Here is a 20,424-nt window from a genome sequence, read left to right as displayed (position 1 = left end):
GAAGTAAATCAAACATTGTATAGGTCTATGATTGTAAAATTGCAATATGTAGTTCATAGTAGACATGGCATTATACTAGTTGTTAGGATTGTTGCAATATTTTCTAAAAATCCTAAGGAGAATCACCTAATGGTTGTTAAAAGGATTATGAGATACATGAAAGTTATAGAAGGCTATGGTCTATACTACAATAAAATGACAAGCTGGAATTGAGAGCCTATATGGATGTTGGTTAGGCTGGAAACATTGACAAGAAAAAAAGTATAAGTGGAGCAGCATTTTTCTTAGGAAAAAGATTGGTTACTTGGACCAGCAAGAAACAAAATTTTATTTCACAATCTGATGTTGAAGCTGAATATGTGGTTGTTGCAGTAAATTGCACAAATTTGGTGTGGATCAGATAGTTACTCAAAGGAATGAATTAAGAAATTACTAAACTTGTGGTAATTTACTATGATAATACAAGTGCTATAAACATATCTAAGAACCTTGTGTTGCATACAAAGACAAAGCACATTGCAATCAAGTATCATTACTTGATAGAGTTGGTTCAAGGAAAACAAGTGAGATTGGAATATATGAAGACAAAGGAATAGATAGTTGATATATTTGCAAAGGCTTTACCTAATAATGCACATGAATATCTTAGAGGTAAACTAGGGGTGATACCCTTATCCAAAGCTACTTAAGAAACAAGAGTAGTGTTGTGCATCAACTAAAGTGATGACATATTTTATGACTAGAAGTAGTGGATCATACTTTAGGAACTACCTAAAGTAAGGAAGGAGCTAAAAAAAAAGATTTACAGTCACATGCATGGTGACAGAGAGATAACCTGAATTGTTGATATCTACATGAGAAGATGTCAAGTCTTTGGCATTGTTTTCAAAGATGAAGAAGTTATTGGGAGTATACTGAGGGAGAATATACAAAGAGAAAGAGGAAGAGTCACATTGAATATCTTAAGAAGAAGAAGATTATAGCCTATATAGAAGGAAATTTATTGATAGAGGGAAAGAATTCAATACAAGGTATTAAGTTTCTTTTTGTTATTGTTGTTGGTATTGGTTTGGCATCAATGCCAAAGAGGGAGATTGTTGAAGAATATTGTTGAAGTATAGAACTAAGGAAGATTGATGAAACCTATCATGGAAAAATCATTATTTTTTCACTGATGTCAAACCTACTACTTTTTGGTGAGACAATTACTAATTTGGTCTAAATGTTATAATTTGATTGATTGATGAAGAGGATTTGAAAAGAAAGGATAACAAGAGTACCTAGAGAAATGTTGGGTTATATGGTGTATAAAATGAGGTTATATGGTGTATAAAAGGAGCACTAAGACCAAATAAGAGTTTGATGATATAGTGTAATTTTTCCCTACTTAATGCTATAATGAAAGGATACTTGAACAAAGACAAGAAGAAGGCTAAGAAAAGAAATGTTTCTACCAAGCCTGACCAAGAAAATAGTGGAAGTTGAGAAAGTCAATGCAACCTAGGCATAAAGTTAATTGAAGCCAAGATAAGTATGTTTAGTATGTTTTGAGCAAAGAGAAATCTAGTAGGTGTCAAGTGAAGAAAGTTCAATGTGTGCCAAAGACTTGACGTACGTCAAGCATCAGAAGATAGTGATTCTCGAGTGTTGGTTTATGAATTAACAACTTTTTAATAACCCAATGATAAGAACACATATACCTAGGGGTAGTTAACTCCCATGGTCAATGCACCTATTTAGACACCAGGGCCAACTATAGGCTATACTCTCCTTCTTCTTCTTCAGGCTCTACAAGACCTAGGTGGGTGGACCTTAGATTCTTTATATGGTACGAGTGTAAAGGCATATAACTGAATCTATATAATAGATAAAACCCCTGAATCTTCTATGTTTATGTAAACATTTATGGACATAAAAAATCTAATAACAAGGCACATGAATCTAATAAACTCAATGAGGAAAAATCTTTAACTCTTTCAACATGAAAGGGAAATGCTTTTTGCTTAATGATGTTGAGTATCAACAAAACTAGGGTATGCACAACACAAACATGCATTCCCCAAGTTGATCAGTTCCTTATCCATTGGGCCATAACTAAGTGATAACATACACTTGGATACCCAAATATACTCATATACTCAGATATCTAATCTATCCATATACATTGCAAATAGACATCAATGTTCATAAGGAACTCATACTTATGAAATATCCTTCTCAAATAACCAACAACCCTATCAAATATATCAAGCATTTACTTGTCTCTTTGTTCCAATACCAAAACATACAAGACATAAAACCTTAAGGGGATGTAAAAGGGTTTAAGTTATTTTTCCCTAAACCACAAAACATTACAAATTACAAAGATAGGATACGAAAATCAGGATACGACTAAAAAGTTTGTTGTTCTTTGTATTCATCTCATTGAAACTAATACATCAAGTGTATACAAAACTTAGATAAGACACAGCAGGTAACTATATAAACTATTTGCTTCTAGGAAACTATTTGCTTCTAGGAAACTACAATATTGATGCTCATAACATAGAAATATTAGAGAAATGGTATCACAATAACAAGACTAAAATGGAACCATCCTTGTGGTATCACAGTTGTATAAATGAAAATTAGAACCCTTTCCTCCTCATCTTCGAAATCCTTATATAGAGAAGGATTGCAACAAGCTATAGAAGAGAGGAGGACACATGTTAGAAATCTGATTGGGAAATACATGTAGAGATATCAAGAGATATTTCATTCAAAGCATTCTTTACGCTTAGATGAAACTAGAACAATGGCTGCTAAATTGGCATGGTGGAACTTGCTACATGAGTCCTCAACTTGATTTAGGTTGTCCTCTTCCACCTTCATCAATGAATTCTCAACTACCTTCAAAATATTTACTTCTTATTTGGTGTTCATTCCATGAATATGATTTTAATTGATCTTCACAATAGCTTTACTCAACTAAAAATCTGATCCTAATCATGAATATTTTATTGTTCAAGCCACCAACCCATTTATCTATTTAACACCAACTAGGGCCATGCTTTGTTTCATATAGTATTTCTGCCACCTTGAGGGTCAAATCCCACTGACTATCAAATAAGATCAAATACATAATAGTTTAAAATTCAACTTGAACCTTTCTGACTATCGATCTCATGATATTATGATCTCACAATACATTGAGGAGAGAAGACTCTTCGTAATATCTTAGCATAGAAACCTTGGCCTTACAATCTTATGATTGTCAAAATTTTAACCCTCTATCACAACATCATGAGCCTATCTTTCCATGCCCTATGATCTTATGATCATGGCCCATTAACCATTTCATAGCATCAACAATCAATATTCAAACCCTTATGGTGTCACGATACCCAAACTTGTCATGAGATTGGGACACTATAATTTAACTTCATACTTACGATCTTATGACCACCACCTTCATATGTTTGTAAGGCCTTCATTTCATCTTCTATGATCTAACATAGAACATGTTGTAACATCGAGACTTTGGCTTTACCTGACTTTTATACATTTATGATCTTACAATTTAGTGTAAGATTGTAACCTTCATATGACAATCTCATGGAATCGTAACCCTTTGCTGCAAACTTCTCAATCTCATGAACTGAGTAGTTATTATAGCATCATATCCTTGTAGCATCGAAGGTCCATATTTTTCATAGTATCTCAAGTCTAATTTCATCATTTCACAATCTCATGACATAGAACACTTCATATGATTGTAGCTCAAATTTTTAGCTAACCATTTATAAGATGAATACGATATACCTCCTTCGATCAAAAAAACTTTGACAACTAAAACTGGCTCACCATGTGACCTACTAACAACTTGATGCTATGGAAGATCCAAAAAAATTGCATCATCACAACTTATCCCTTGAATTTCCCCGTTGAATAAAATATCGAATGAACACATATATTTCTCTATCGATCGAATATCCTAGCTTATTTGAACTCAGGCCTACCATTTCTGTTAACCCTTGAAACATCCCATGAGCATGCCATGTGTTAGATTTTGATTCACTCACTTCCTACTTTGGCTTTTCCATCTAGGCCCTCATGGCCATGTTTCATCACAATAGATCCTCATATTCTTTAAAAATATTACAGCTTCAAAATTTGTGTATACACGAACCCTTGATCATTATCATCAGACAGTCCAGGAAAGGTCTCATCTTGCTATCCACATCAACACCATGATCACTCAGAAACTTCCTTATGGCTAAAAAATTTTGACAAATAATTTCCACATCACCAAGCTCAAACCACTTGGTACCTTGTTGCACATCCATAACCTTAACCCATAGTTATCCTTTAACACCTACGAATATGTGATCTAGAGCAAAACATAGTTCTAGCTGAAACTAGCCCACTAGTCCACCTATCAGCCAGGCATAATCCTTCTTTTGTTAAACTTCCATCATTTTTAAAATATGGGCAAGCAAAAAACCATAGATCCATGAGTATTTGACAGCTAAGATAAAGCATCTATTTGATAACCTCATCATTACATTTGACCAATTAGGAACCTCCTATATGCCAGCTCACCCTGATATTGCATTTCTACCTCATCCCTTTTTATCCATATGGCAGCTAGTTGCACCTTCAAAACTTTAACCCAAGGTTTTCTGTTAACTCCAATGACCATGTGAACCAATGCATTTCATGTTATCACAACATAAATCCAAGGTTAAAGTTAACCACATGTAAACATGAAAGAAGGGTAAACCTTTTTACTATCACTGAACAATAATTGACCCCACTAGTATACGTGTCAATAGGGCATATCCACATATTCTTTGAACTTCTTGTATCTTCATAAATTGGGAATACACCCACTGTCAATCTAAGAAGATCTAATAGCTTGGAAATAATCATCCCCTACATACCTTTGAAATGAAAAATGGGACCTACTTGGATACGTGGTAGCCAGTTGTGCCATCGCCACATTAACCTAGTGCAATCCTACAACAAAATACATATTAACCCTGATCACATCATTGTGACTTAAAATTTTTAACTCCATGTAAACCATGTAAAGCTATAAACCAAGCCATTTCCTAGTTGCAATGTTAACCTTAGGTAACCACTAATCCTTTGTGATGTTGTGAACACACTAAAACTTAACCAGCTTCACCCAATTGCATCACTAACAACACAATAAGCCTTAACTATCACAAAATCATGCAAACCTAAAATTAACTATCATTGCACAGTCGTGCCTCCAAAAGTCATTAGTTGTTAAAAGGTAGCAAAGCTACACCAGAGGAGTTTTTACAAAGTTTCAACTTAAGATAAAAGACCAAACATGGAAAGTGAATGGGTAAAAACATAGGATATAAGATATATGCATGATTTTATGTACCCATTTCAAAATTTAAATTCAAAACCCTTAATGTGGGAAAAGACAAAGTAAAAATGTTAGGGTTTAGACATGGATGATAGGAAAATTAAAACCCTAAGCATTGAACAACAACTTCATCCCTAATTTTCCTTGGTATATACAATTTTTTTGATGAACTAAAAATTAGGCCAACAATGGCTTTGTTTGGGGTTGCATGTTGCTTGTGGGCATGGTAAGGATTTAGAATCACTGGAGGAAGTAGACCAGACACCTGACAACAAAAATCTCTAAGAAACTTATTGAAAATAGGGAAACTTACTCCTATCTATACAAAATGATGGCCTTGGGCAACCAAAGGAAATAATTTTTTTCAAAACCTCTTACCTCTATAAACAACTTGATTTTCATTTGTTCTTCTCTGAGGTAGGTTGTAATGATCACTCTCACTTGTTTCACCAGACACATCAAAATTGTCAATTAGTTCAGTTGGAAAAACAAAATAGCTTTCTTGACTTTTATAATTCATATTAGGAACATCCTCAACATAATGCTCATTATGAAAATAGGGGTTAGCATGCTCAAATATATCAGAATCATACTAACATCTTTCTTCTTCATATGAATTATGCATGCTATCAATTTTGAATATGAAAGATTCATATATAGCTTAGGGAAAAAGATTAGATATACCTTGAAATTGTGTAACTTCATGTATAACCAGTTGGTATTCAAATGAGTAATTATACTTATAGATATCATCATCTAAGCATTCAACATAAAATTCTTTGCAGGGTGCAGACATATCTTCAATAACAATTTCATCTAACACCCTGCCTCCAACAAAATAAGATGTAACATCATCATCAAAATTATTGTTGCCCCTAGAAGAGGAACAATTTGATATCTTATAATAGTAAGATAATGTATCATCATAATGCTTAGCATCAACCAAATCTGAACATTCCATGTGTTCTTTAAAAAGCAAGTTGATAATTTCATGTAGAATTCCCTTGTAAATGTTACAACAAGTGATGTGTTGATCAACATCATATTCTGTACCATTCAATGGATTAGTGAAAACCTTAAAACCATTTCTAACATCACTGTCATGAACACTTCCAACATGTAAAGAGACAAAATTAGAAACATCATCGTTATTACATAAAGACACATCATCCACCTCATTAGTTAAGTATGTGGAATATAAATCAATATTTATTGCATTGTCTTCACTAAGATGATTCATATTACTAAACCACCAATCATCTCTTATTTTATCAATAGGTGCTAATGCAATAACCCTAGAATTACTTGCGTACTAATGATTACAACTACTTGCAATTCCATGGCCTTTATCTACATAACTAGGTAATTCACCTTTGTAAATGACCTCTTTATCCTCATATTGTGTAAATAGTTTCTCTTTAAAACTTTCAACTGTATGCTAACTTTTACAATCTAGAGATGAAGTAAAATTACCAGAATAAAAAAGAAGAGCCATACTTTTTCTTCAAAAAGAAAACTCACCTTCTGCATTGCTCTCTTCTTCCCAACATGCATCAAACTCATATGAAGAACATGTATTATCATTTTCTTAACTTTGACTTGAGTAACCACAACTCACCAAAATTAATTTTAGAATTTACAACTTGTAGTAGATCTAAAAGCTCATCTACCAATTTAATCTCCAACACACTAAAAAATGTAAACACATTGTTGAGTCTATCTTTCATAAATTATGTTGAGATGCATTAAACACTTCTCCTATTTAGTGGTATGAAAATCACTTGATGGATAATTTTTTTTAAAACTTACTTTCATGGAAAACAAATCTCATGACAACGAAAAATACCTCAAGTGCCAATGCATGAAAACTTGATATGCTAACTTGGCACAAGTGCAAACTTAACTTCTTCACACCACTAATCAAAACCTTATAGAGCTGCCACCTCCTTGAAGAGAACAAATGAAATCGTAGGTATGATTCACCTTTTAACATTCCAATTTCTTATAACAAAAAATTGTAAAGAATACTAACATCTATGAGTCAAGAACATATATCTTCTATTTTCTTGTCAAGATCTTCATACAAAACTTTTTAGATCTGAACTACCAAGTTGAAATTCCCTTAAACATTAACATAGAACCAATTTGCACTGATCTAGAGATCTTTCTAGAGTCACCACTCACAATTATGAGAATTTTTTTAATATGATTTATTACTTTGACAAATCTAAATAGAACTTTTAACTTGCATAAATTTGCAAATCATCAAACACTTCAAAAAGAGAAAACACTCTTGATCAACTTTGACTCTTGGATAAAACCTTACTGAGAGGCATGAAACTTTAGCATGACCTAGCTATTGATGAAAAAATTTACACATGCCTCTCTTCTAACCATATTGAATCATCTCTTAGATTCAATACTCCCCAATAGAGTCACCATTTTGTTGGCTTTTGAATTAACAACTTTTTAATAACCTAGTGATAAGAACACATACACCTAGGGGCAAGTAACTCCCATGGTCAATGCACTTATTTAGACACTAGGGTCAACTATAAGGCTATGCTCTCCTTCCTCTTCTTCAAGCTCTATAAGACCTAGGTGGGTGGACCTCAAATTCCTTATATGGTACTAGTGTAAAGGCATATAAATAAATCTATATAATAGATAAAACCCCTGAATATTCTATGTTTATGCAAACATTCATGGACATGAAATAGATAATAATAGGCCACATGAATTTGATAAACTGAGTGAGAGAAACTCTTTAACTCTTTCAACATGAAAGGGAAAATATTTTTGATTAATGATGTTGAGTATCAACAAAACTAGGGTATGAACAACATAAATATGCATTCCCCAAGCTGATCAGTCCCTTATCCACTTGGCCATAACTAAGTGACAACATACACTTGGATACCCAAATGCACTCATATACTGAAATATATGATCTATTCATCTACCTTACAAATATACATCAGTGTTCATAAAGACCTCATACTTATGAAATATCCTTCTCAAATAACCAACAACCCTATCAAATATATCAAGCATTAACTTAGGTCTTTGTTTCAATATTAAAACATACAAGACATACAACCTTAAGGGGATACAAAAGGGTTTAATTTCTTTGTCCCTAAACCACAAAATATTGCAAATTATAGAGAGAAGAGATGAGAATCAAAATAAAACTAAAAAGTTTGTTATTCTTTGTATTCATCTTGTTGAAACTAATACATCAAGTGTATACAAAATTTAGATAAGACACAACATGCGACCGTATAAACTATTTGCTTCATAGAAACTACAATGTTTTAGTTCATAGAGAAATAATGAAGAAATGGTATCACTCTAACAAGACTGAACTAGAACCATCCTTGCGGTATTATAATTGCAGAAATGAAAATTGGAACCCTTTCCTCCTCATCTTGGAAATCCTTATATAGAGAAAGATTGCAACAAGCTACAAATGAGAGGAGGACACATGTCAAAAATTTGACTAGGAAATACATGTAGAGATATCAAAAGATATTGCATTCAAATCATTCTTTGCATTTAGACAAAACCAAAACAATGACCATTAAACTAGCATGGTGGAACTTGCTACACGAGTTGTCAACTTGATTTATTTTGTCCTCTTCCACCTTCATCATGGAATTCTCAACTGCCTCTATAACTACCTTCAAAATATTTACTTCTTGTTTGGTGGTTGTTCCACAAATCTAATTTTAATTGATCTTCACCATAGCTTTACTCAACTAGAAATATGATTCTAACCATGAATATTGTGACATTCAATCCATCAACCCATTTATCTATTCAGTGCCAACCAGGCACATGCTTTGTTTCATATTATATTTTTGCCACCCTGAGGGTCAAATCTTGTGGACTATCAAATAAGATGAAATACATAATAGTTGAAAATTCAACTTGAACTTTTTGACTCTTGATCTCACAATGCTACAATCTCATGACACATTGGAAAGAGAAGACTCTTGGTAACATCTCAGCATAGAAACCCTCACCTTACAATCTTACGATTGTCAGAATTTTAACCCTTTATCGCAACATCACAAGTCTATCTTTTCATGCCCTAAAATCTTATGATCATAGCCCATTAACCATTTCATAGCATAGATAGCCAATATTCAAACCCTTATGATATCACAATACCCAAACTTGTCATAAGATCGAGAAATTATAATTTATCTTCATACTTATGAAATTAAAACCACCACCTTCATCATATGGTCGCAGGCCTTCATTTCCTCTTCTATAATTTGATGACATAGAACATTTCATAACATCAAGACTTTGGATTTACTTGACTTTTATACATTTATGATCTTATGATCACGTGACCACACAAACTGATGATCTTAAGACTAAACATAAGATAATAACCTTGATTTCTTAACTAGGTGATCATGCAACAATCTCATGACATCAAAACCCTTTTCTACAAGCTTCCCAATCTCATGAAATAAGCACTTGTCATAGCATCAAAGGTCCATGTTTTGTCATAGTATCTCTAGTTTGATTTCTTCATTTCATGATCTCATGACATAGAACACTTTGTAAGATCATAGCTCAAATTTTTGGTTAACCATTTATTGGATGAATACAATATACCTCCTTTGATCAAAAACCCTTTGACAAATGAAACTAGCTCACCATGCAACTTGACAACAACCCAATCCTACAATAGATCCAAAAAAATCACATCATTGCAAGTTATCCCTTAAACTCCCCTATGGAATGAAATATCAAATGAACACATATACTTATCTATTGATCAGATATCCTCCCTTATTCAAACTTGGGCCTACCATTTTTGTTAACCATTGAAATATCCCATGAGCATGCCACATGTTAGATATTGATTCGCTCACTTCCTACTCTAGCTTTTCCATTTGGGCCCTCATGGACATGTGTTGTCATGACAAATTCTCATATTCTTTAAAAATCTTACAGCTTCACAATCTATGTATAAACCAACCCTTGATCATTATCATCAGATAGCCCAAGAAAGGTCTCATCTGGCTATCCACATCAACACTACAATCATTCAAAAACTACCCTATAGTCAAAATATTCTAACAAAAAATTGCCACATCACTAGGCCCAAACCACTTGGCACCTTGTCGCACATCCACAACCTTAACTCATGGTTATCCTTTAACACCTATGAACATTTGATCTAGAGAAAAAAACAATTCTAGTTGAAATTGGCCCACTAGTCCATGTGTTGGCTAGGCATAATCCCTCTTTTGTTAAACTTTCATCATTTTCAAAATCTAGGAAAGTGACAAACAATAGATCCATGAGTATCTGATGGCTAAGATAAAGAATCTAGTTGATAACCTTGTCATTAGATTTAACCAATTAGGAAACTCTTGTACGCTAGCTCACCTTGACATTGCATTGCCATGCCATCCCTCTTAATCCATATGGAAGTTAGTAGTACCTTTGAAACCTTAACTCGAGGTTGTTTGTTAACTCCAACGACTATGAAAACCACTACATTTCACATTATCACAACATAAATCTAGGGTCAAAGTTAACCACATGTGACCATGCAAGAAAGGTAAACCTTTTGACTATTGCTAAACAATAATTGGCCCCATGAGTGCACATTTCAATAGGGCATATTCGTGCTTTATTTAAACTTCTTGTATCTTCATAAAGCGAGAATACACCAGTTGTCAATCTAGGAGGATCTGACAATTGAGAAATAAGCAACCTCTGCATACCTTTAAAATGAAAAATGGGACCTACTTGGATACATGGCAGCCAATCGCACCATCACCACTTTAACCCATGATTAACATTAACCCAGTGTGATCCTACGATGGAAGACATATAAACCTTAATTTTGCCATCATGACTTAAAATCTATAACTCCATGTAAACCCTATGAAGTCACAAACCAAGACATTTCCTAGATGTAATATTAACCTTAGTTACCCACCAATCCTTTGTGATACTACAAACACACTAAAACTTAACCACCTTCACCCAGTTGCACCACTAACCACAGAATAAAGCTTAACTATAGAAAAATTGTGCAAACTTGAAATTAACTGTCATCACACGGTTACACCTCAAAAAGCCATTAGTTTTTAAAAGGTAGGAAAGTTGTGCCAGAGGACTTTTGGAAAGTCACAACTTAAGATATAAGGCCAAACATGAAAAGTGAATGGGTAAAAACATAGGATATAAGATATATGCATCATTTTATGTACCCATTTCAAAATTTAAATTCAAAAACCTTAATGTAGGAAAATATAAGGTAACAACACTAGGGTTTGGACATGGATGATAGGAAAATGAAAACCCTAGGTACTGAATGAAAAATTCATCCTTGATTTTCCTTAGTATATGTAAATTTTTTAATGAACTAAAAATCAAGCCAACATCGAGTATACAACATGTTATTGTTGAGTGCGAGTAAAATGATTTTGATCAAAGATTTGATGAATTTGAGATGAAAAAGTTAGTTTCTTAAATTGTGTGAAGTGTTTGGAAGATAAGTATGATGATTCAGTGGCATATAATTGAAGATAAATTATTTTGAGATGAATTTAAAGAGGATTGTAAGGAAGTTTCTAGAGGGAACAAAATGGAAAAGAGAGTAGATTCAATGAATTTGACCAAACCCTAAGATGGATGATTGTGGTTAACTAGAAAAAGATCTAAATTATTTATTTAAGGAGATAGAAGGCCAAAAGTAAATTGTCATAGTGTGAACCAGAGATAGACAAGGTCTCTTGAGTTGTTGCTTCATTTCGTGGCCAAAGGGATGAATCAACAATTGGTATACTAAGAAAGAAGGCTTAAGGAGGTGAAGGATTGAAGGGTGAAAAAGTAGTCAAAGATGAAGGAGATTGAATGCCAACAAGAATGGAGGACTAAACAAGTGATCTATAATCTACAAGTAAGTTGTTTTCTTATCAAATAAAGTCCTATTGTTACTTTCTAACAACTGTTTCAGTCTAAATAAATCCTTTGGATTAAGGTTGACCTAAAAATCATGATTAAATCCTTTAATAGGGTGAAATTCTAATGGAATATTCTAATTTCATCTAACAAGGCTCACACCTAATAGTGTGATTGAAATCCTTTAATCAAGGTCACATTTAACAATGTGCATTGTAACCTTTAACAGGGTTGGCTCCTTACAGAGCTCACTTCAGAAGAGTGAAAATTGGTAGCATGTTGCTGGTGGTTTTTCCTAAATTGAGTTTCTATGTTAAATCCTTGTGTCAAATTGTGTGAATGATTTTGTGGTATTTCATGTTTACATTTCTATAAAGTTCATTTGACCTAGGACATTAACATACTATGGTTTGAGATATTGGATGATCAATGCATGCACAAGTAGTGGTTAAGTACTAAAAAGTTTTATTTGTATATTTTGACCTTGTATAACTAATTCAACCCCCCTCTCAATTATTCTAAAGAATTCCAACAAGTTGACCTCTTAAAGTTTTCTTAAATACTTACCTTAATCCTAATTTTTACTTGAACCTCTTAATAGAACCTATAAGAAACCATTGTAAAATGCACTTGTATACTAAGATCCTTCATTCTACCCTTTTTCCATCATTATAGATACTCATGCCTCACTATTAATGTAAATTACTCATTAGAATCTAATCCATCTATGGATGAAGAAAAATATAAGTAGATGGGCAAGTGGTGCATTCACCTATATCGTTACCTTGACAATGTCAAAGCAATAAAGACTTTGGTTTATATAAGCTCATAAATTTGTGTGGAAAAAGACATTAGGGAGAAGAAAGAAGTATTAATTTGAGGAATCTAACCTCACTTTAAATGTCGATAAAAAGCCTATTCAAAGGCTAATATCACTTATATATCTAAGATTCACATTGTCTAATTGAGGACTAACTTCCATTTTCTTCTATGTAACATGTCAAGTCATGAAATACCAAAAGTGGTATGAAAGGATATGGTATGCATTTTTAAATAGTTCAGATAGCTTAATAAAATAACACTTTATTTTGTATTATAAAGCTCTCAAAGAAATATAAATCAAGAACATAAATAATTTAACAACAATTATTTTTTTCAAAATCTTTTCATAGACAAAATAATTGACATAAGTTAATGAATAAATGAAAGATTTTAATAATGTTCATAATGTTGAATTAGCTTATGAAACCTAAAAAACAATACATACCCTAGAACAGGATTTCAAGAACCTTAAACAATTTGTGATTTCATCTTTAATGCTACCTTTGGACATTGAATTTTGATCATAATGTTTGCTATTTTGTCTACCTGTGTTTCTTGAAATGGAGTATTTAAATTGTCCACTTTTGATATATCCATGCAATTAAATTAAATATTTTAGTATGTTGGGAACTCTATGATAAAATTAAACTCTATTTCTATCACTCCCATATCAAAAAATAGACATGTTATCATTTTTTAGAAATAGGGAATATTGAGAAGGGGAGTGAATCAATATTCTATAAACTTTAGCCCAAAACTAGATATTATTAATTGCCTTATAACTGGCATATGAAAGTAAACTAACATTGTTAAATAGTAAACATAACCATGCAATAAGAGAACATATAACACCATATTTTTTAACTAGGGAAACCCTAGCCAAGGGAAAACACCGATGCAGATGGTACACACAAAATGATCTGCTAATCAAAAGTATCTAGTTAAAGATATTCATCCTATTAGGAGTCCATTACATAAGTATAGTGTCTTGGTCCTTATTAGAGGACTTAGGCCTTGTTATAAGCCTCAACCCTATTAGGGGGTGCTTAAACCATGTTAGGAGTTAGCATAAATACATATACAAAAGATATTGTACAAGATGATCTCATTGCCCAAACATGTAACTTACAATGTAGTTCCTTGATAAAAAAACATCTTGATTATTGTTGATATCTTTAATATCTGATATGTCACTGCTGCTCATTAAAAAATTCACAATTCTTTGATCATACATCAGAATTCATATCACATAAAGTTTACATAGTCTTCATTAGAAGCACACAATACTTAACATATATCTTACAACTTACGCACAACTTCACATATTACAATCTTTCCTTTATACCCTTACAATTTATAAATTAGTGTCCATTTGGCCTTCAAGCTTTCACACACTTGGAAAAATAAAAAACTAAGTCTTGCTCGAATTGGGTTAAAATCTAGGATGTTGTCCCTAATTATTTAAGTAATTATTTTGTAAGCAAAATAATTCTTTAACTCATTATTACCCATTATTGTTATGCTTTGTTCTTCCTGTATATTGTCGCAATTGATAAATCTGTCATATCTTCTTTTGTATTGACTATACTAACTTGTGCACTTGCATATATCATCTTGAAACTCTTTACTATTTGTACAAAACTTCATATGTGCCAATAATTCTTATGTCATCCATACACATCAAAACTATCTTTGTTCTGTTAGATAAACTATTTTGTACTTAGACAATTTTTAAGTTTAACTGTAGAATCTTCATCTCTACATAATGACTTCTTTATAAAAGGTATATGTTTCCATAAATGATAAATCTAACTATTTACAACTTATCCTACTTATCCAAATTTACAAAAATCTCCCCCTTTGGAATTGATGGCAACATATGGGAAAATTGGCTAAGTCCCAAAATGTTGATCAAAACTTTACAAAAAAATGAGGCCTTTACTATTGGAAACTTACAATTAGATCAATTGTCATTTTTTATTTGATGTAAAATCTACTAATAAGACATATTGTTACCTAATCTAAATGTCATATCTATTTTATTGATGAAGAGGATTTAAGAAATCACTCATAATAGTAGCACCTAGAGGAAAGGTTGAGTTATGGAAAGGACGTTACAATGAACATTTAATTGGTTAGATTTTGATAAGGAAAAGTGATTTTATATATAAAGAATGTAAGCTAAGCCAAGAAATAGAATAAAAGGTTAAGGAATGTTGAGTGATGCTAGTGTCAACTGAGCCACAATAAGTGCCAAGAAAATCTAGTGTTGATCGAGAGTCAATAATGACCAAGCAAGATAGTTGATGCTGAGCTAGAAGTTTTATAGTGACTAAGTGATTAAGTGATGATCATGTCTCAAAACATAGTGATTGCCAAGTAATAGTGTTGAGAATGAATTTGATGAAATCATGAATTCTAGCCAACTCAGTTGATTTCTTGGGAGATATATACTATGTCAAAGATAAGATTGATGAGTTGGATCATTAAATTCAAGAAGAGGATTAGGTATTGCAAGCATTCTTTTAGCACCAAAATTTTCCAACTTTGAGAATTTTCCCCATGAAAGGAATCTCTAGATTGTCTTGGTGTTTTGGTTGGCTCTTATTTCTAATGATGATTTGGTAGACTATGACTTGTGAAGAAAATAGTGATCCGAGATTATGTTGAACTTGAACTTGGAACCTCTAAGGTTTAAAGTTCAAAGGTTCAAGTTCACCAGTTAAATTTTCAAGTTCAAGTTTGAGTTTGTAGATTCAAAGCTCAAATTCAATTTCAAATATCCACCATTATCAGGCTTGAAATATGGGTTTAGATTCATGTTCATTGATTTAGAAGAAGTGCAATTTCTTTGGTTTAGGAGCTCAAAAGAAGAGGTTTGGTTTTATGTCTTAATATTCAAAGTTTGAAGTGTAGATTAGTTTAATATTCAAATTTAAGTTTAGATATTTGAACATGCATAATCCAAGGTACAGATTCACTAGTCTAGAGTTATATCAAACTTGGACTCGAACTTCAAAATTTTAGGTTCAAGTTCATAGTTCAAATTGGGCTCGAGAATTCAAAAGGTCAAAGTTCACATTCTCAGCCTCAAATTATTCATAGTTCAATATGAAAGATAAGGTCCATATCTCACCACGATGGTTGACGATGTGATGGCTTTTAGAAAGAGAAACCATTTTCAATGATATATTCTAAGGTGCTATGCATATAATTGTTGGAGAGTCATTGATAGAAGGCATAATTTATCATGGCTTGAAATGATTGCAAGAATGGGGTGGGAACTAAAATTTATATAAATCTCTACCTCTAAAATATCATTTGCAAGCCAACATCACAGTAAGGACATTTTCAATGTTTGGAAACTGATAACACTCGGAGCATGCTTTACACTGATCCACATGAAAATTAGTTGATCTATATATTTCATGAGGCCTAATTCATAGGAGATATTTACAAAGAATCATTATCACGATAAATAGGTTCTCACTTGCTAAGTTAGACCTAAATATTGCTAGACCTTAAATAAGGAACATACCAAACTCTTCAATCTAATGTCCCAAGGGGCACACTGCTTATCAATTAGAATGTTTTTGACATTAGAAGCCATGGATAGGGAGTTGACCATGACTTTAGGGCCCAATCATATTCTTAATAGGCATGCATTGAGTATAGAAAAGGCTCGATGTGTCCCTAAGCATGTGGACTATTTGACCAATTGCTGAGAAATAATGCATCAAATATCCTCATTAGGTGGCTAGGTTATAGAAAGTATCTAAGTCTCAAACACATATGGAGAATAACTATTAATTGTTTGATAGAATGTCTACTAGTCATCATACTATCTCCATGGTATGGGCTTCACAAAATTAACACATTCAACATGAAGAATGACACATGGGTATTAAGTGATGAAATGCCAATTCAATCACACAATTTATTGGAAACTTATTGCCTAGGTTACACATGAAGATCATAAGAAATGAAAATGGTGATAGTTGGTGATGATAGGTGTAAAATATGTATTCACTATGTATTGAAACTTAGCCTAGACTCCACCACCTCATCGATATTTTCCTTGATAGTCTTGGTTGTATAGACACTATGGATAGATAAAATTTGGAATAGTCTTCAATGTTGGATCACATATGGACTCGATGAAAAATTGAAAAAGATGGCATTCATTGGACGAATTTCAACTTTAGAGGATTGCAACCAGCATAAAGAAGATGGATATGAAATTGAAAATGAGTCTTATGACAATGAATATGGGATTGAGGAAGTTTGTAACAATACTAGAGGTGTTGATTGTTATGATAATAATGAGCATTATAATGATTCTAATATTTGAGATTGTTGTATTAATGTTGCTGCTATTATGAGTTCTTCATGTTATCCGAATAATAATCACAACTAGGAGAAGATTTATGAGGAAGTCTTCTTGAACCCTGATGAGATTTCAAACTTATTGGCTTATGAGTTTGAGAAATTTGTAAATACTTCTAAGGATATCCATATTCTCCCTCATAGTTTTTCTTCATTTAGTCAAGTGACTTCCCCATGTTTGATGTAGAAAAAGATACAAAATCTAAAAATATTTGTCAAACTTTGGAGGTGCATATGACAATACCTCAAGTGTATATACAAATGACAACTTGATAGATGTAGGGGGTGTGTTTGAGGGGAAGTTTTCTATTGTCTCAATGTTTTCTCATGTTGGTAATTGTCCTACAATATGTTTTGATACTTCAGATGAAGAGGAAAATAGTGAAAGTCATTTTTCTTATTTTGATTCCCCTTTTATTAATGACAAAACATGTAATAATACATTTGATGATTTTAATGTTCCCTCTAATAGTTTGTTAGATGAAGCCAATGATGGTGATTAGCAAATTTTGGATCAACATTTTTTGAATAGTTTTTCAAATTTGGTGACTGACCATTTGTTTCAGTGTGAAGAGTTTTCAGTGAGTGGTGAATCTGATTTTATGAGTAATATAATTTCAAAGAGGTAGGAATCAGATTTTATGTACCCTTCACACCCGGATACATAAGGTGAGTTGCATTTTCTGGACATGTGCAACTTTGTGAACGAAGTGGAATATGAACACTTTGTGTTTCCTCTTGATAGCATGCATCCTTCAAATGTTTATGATGGTTCTTAATTTGATTCTTATATTCAAGAACATGCTGATATGAAATTTCATAGTGAGCAAGATGAATAAAATGTGTCTAGTTTTTATATGCACTATGAAAGTGATGATGATAGTTGTGTTTTGCCTAACGAAGTGAATGAAAGTGCTGATGTGTTGGGTGAAACAAAGGATAATCAAAGTTTCAATTTATCTCAAGAAGATGTTAAAAGAAATCAAGTATATGACAGAGGTAGGAAGCTTTGAAAACTTTTCGGTGGCCCGAGGTCACCATCTTGTTTAGTTAGAATAGATTGCTTGTTTTTAGTGAGTTATTTGGAGAATTTTTTTGAAGTGATCTTCTTCTACCAGAGATCTGAATTCTTGCCATGCCCATAAGGGGAATGCATCCCCAGATAGAGCCTATGTTAGTGCTCAAAATTGCTTTCCCATTTTGAGTGTCCATTCCAAAATTTTGAGTCACTCTGAGCCCTATAAACACATTTTTTTGCTTGAGTACCCAACTGTTGAATTAAGGCCTAAGTGGTGTTTTATGTTTATAACACCTTGAATTAAGCCTATCCATGTTTTCTATGATGATAAACTAACATTCTGAGTCATTCGGTGGAGTTCCATTTTGAGTAGTTTTCAGTTCTGCAATTCTACCCAAGTATCAAATAGTGATAAAGGGCCCAATTTTCCTTTGAATATCTTTTACCCAGTTATGTTTCATGACTCACCACATTGAGGATGTTTATTTTTCATATCAAATAACCTATGTTTCAAGTTTCAAGTCATTTTGACATGTTTTGACTAGGTTTTGAATGTCTCAAAGTTGGTTAGTTGCCTCTATTATAAATCTACAAATTGTGCATATTTCCGGGTAGCCTTGTTTGAAAAGTTATAAATTTTGGCTAGTTGAACCAAATAATAAAAATCATTTTGCATCATATTCTAGGGGTTAGAGACTTTCTATGCTTTGGTTTTGAGCTTATGATGAATTCATTTGATCAGTTTTCAAATGTGATTATGTTTGCAATTTATAGAGTTTCACTAGTAATCAGAAATGTAGATTGATCCATGCCCCTATTTGAGATGTCATAACTCTAAATCTATGATTACTTGGATTGAATGGTTTGTTTCCCTACATTCTACTCTAAAAATACTACAAGTGTGTCAGTTTGTAAACCTTGATGAATCCATTTGCACACTTTCCTAGGGCCATTCCATTTGCAAAAAATACTTTTTTACTAATGTTTCCAGTCCTGCAAATCCAGGTAGCCAACTTTAGGCCTTCACCAAACTCGTCTCATTATTCGTCATGAGTCTAAATAATATAATTACATCCTCCTCATGACATTGAACCAATTCCCTAGTTCTCAAGCCTTCAAGTATCTGTTTGCCCAGTTTGCAAAGCCAAAATCAAACACACTTTGTGGTTTTCTAACATGTTTATTCGTAGGTGAATTTAAGTAAGCAACTTTGGAGGTTGATATCTTTTGACCCTGATGTCTTCATGTGATGAGATTTGGTAGGTTTGTTAAATATGTTAGAGAGGCAAGATATCCAGAGTTTCAGAGCCCGATCAGATGTTTAAATCAGTTTTTAAGGCTAGGCAACAAGCCTCTTGACATAGATTTCATAGTGGTGAGAAAATGATTTAGAATAAGTTTTAATGATGATTTGGTGCTCAAGTTTGATTTCAACTAGTTTGAAAAGATTAATGGATCACTTTGAATTGTTAATTGTTTGAAAATGAATTTTTTTTAGCCAGACCCACTCTGGGGCCCGATTGACTCCCTTCAGGTTGTTAAGATGTTTGGGCAATAAAAGATGCATTCAGAAGTTGCACTACTTGAATTGATGGAAAAGGGGCCTTAAGTGAGGAGTCAGTAGGGGTGTGGGTCAGAGGATTTAAGCAAGTTGGATACAATGACCATGATAGTTTCATGTCCACGTTTTACCTCGAGGCATCATTTTTCAACACCCACATCAAAGGTAGCAATCTACAAAGTGAAATCAGATTACCTGGTCAATGTTTGATGCACTTATAGGAAGCATTTTCTCCTCACATGTCTTTAGCACATGGGAATGATTTTCATTAAAGAATAAAGAAGTAACCAAAAATAAAAACTTTATTCCTCTTGG

Source organism: Cupressus sempervirens, chromosome 11, assembly GCF_028749045.1.
Source record: "Cupressus sempervirens isolate cs-2001-9-10 chromosome 11, ASM2874904v1, whole genome shotgun sequence".
Lineage (NCBI taxonomy): Eukaryota > Viridiplantae > Streptophyta > Pinopsida > Cupressales > Cupressaceae > Cupressus > Cupressus sempervirens.
This window is presented reverse-complemented; position numbering follows the sequence as displayed.